Below are 1,620 nucleotides of genomic sequence, written 5' to 3' on the forward strand. Positions count from 1 at the left end.
AAATTTTAACCAAAACCATTTTTTTATAAACCCTAAAAACCTTAGGTCTAAAATATAAAAATATTAATTAGTTAATTAATATGTACTATTATTTATAAAAAGACTTTAGGTAGTCAAATTTAAAAATATAAGAATTTAATAAATTCGAATGAACAATTTGTTTTAAGAACTTTATTTTTTAATTATTAACAATATTACTATTATTATTATCATCATTAATCAACCTCAAAATATTTATTTTTATATTAATTTTAATTTTCACAAAAGACACAAAAACTTTGCCAGATCGACAAGCTAGTGCACGAGTAAACAGAAACGTCATACAAAATAAAACAAGGGAGAATAGATAGAAACCACATTCTGTTGCCATATCGATTACATCTTGTCTAAGGCCAAAAAAATAATCTACATTCTGCTAAAATGTGCTAGGTGCACCTGGAGACTAAATAATAAAGCTTATAAAACTCTATATAATGGGGCAATACAACCAATGCTACTTTACGCGGCCTCTGGCTGTGATCATGTAACTAGTAAAAATTCAGTAGCAAGTAAATTACTCTTTTTTCAAAGCCAGTTTACCATCAGAATTTCAGATTACTGCAAAACTGTTTTTACTAATGCCTTTGTGATAATGGTAGAGCTCCTTTTTTTGCCACTATGTATTGTAGAAACGGTTCTAAACTACTACATCAGAACTACAAACGTCAAGGCTTAACAACGGTCTCTACTCCTATCTACGGCTGTTCATATGCTACCACATTGCAATTACCCTACTATCTCTGATTATCATCCTGTAAAAAAGTTTATTTGGTGTCATCCGCTTCCTCCGTGGATAATCTTGCAGGCATCAATATCTACACAGATGGGTCCAAAAGCTCCCTTCTTGTCGGCTCGAGTATCTCCATCTTCCTCCAAACTTACATACTTCGCCAAAAATATGTTAGAAGGTGCAGATACCTCCAACATACCTCCATCTATCAAGCTGAAAAAGATGCCGACTACCAAGCTGTTCAGTGGGTCACTTCACTACCAAACAAAACTCTGTATAACAACATTTATAGTGATTCTATCTGTTCTAAAAGCTCTATTAAATCCCAATTGCAATAGCAATAAAATCGCATATATCCAGCACCATATTAAAAATGTTGTAAATAAGATAATTTTTATATTTGTTCCTGGCCATACTGGCGTCCTAGGAAATGAAAACGCCAACATTGAGGCTAAGTCAGCTGCAAAGAAAACTGACTCGGACTACACTCACATCCCTCTCTCACGTAGCTGCCTTAAAAATTATATTCGTGACAACGCTATGCGAAAGTGGAATCAGTAAAAGTAGTTGAGCAGTAAAACTGGTAGAATAACAAGACTTTATTTTCCTAATGTTGAATGTAGGTTCTCATCACTACTAAGCGATTTAACATTTGCTACTGCTCAACTACTTACTGAGTATGGTAATTTTAGAAGCTACCTGGAGATGTATAACCGGGCAGAAACTGCTTCTTGCTTCTGCTCTACAGAAAACCTAGACTAGGCTAGGGGTTCCCAATGTTGTCGATATCGACCCCTTGGGGTCGATAAGAGTTCTCCAGTGGTCGATTAATACACGAGGGTTGAAAGGGG

Source organism: Centruroides sculpturatus, unplaced genomic scaffold, assembly GCF_000671375.1.
Source record: "Centruroides sculpturatus isolate CEXI.00-Female unplaced genomic scaffold, Cexi_2.0 scaffold1589, whole genome shotgun sequence".
NCBI classification, from domain to species: domain Eukaryota; kingdom Metazoa; phylum Arthropoda; class Arachnida; order Scorpiones; family Buthidae; genus Centruroides; species Centruroides sculpturatus.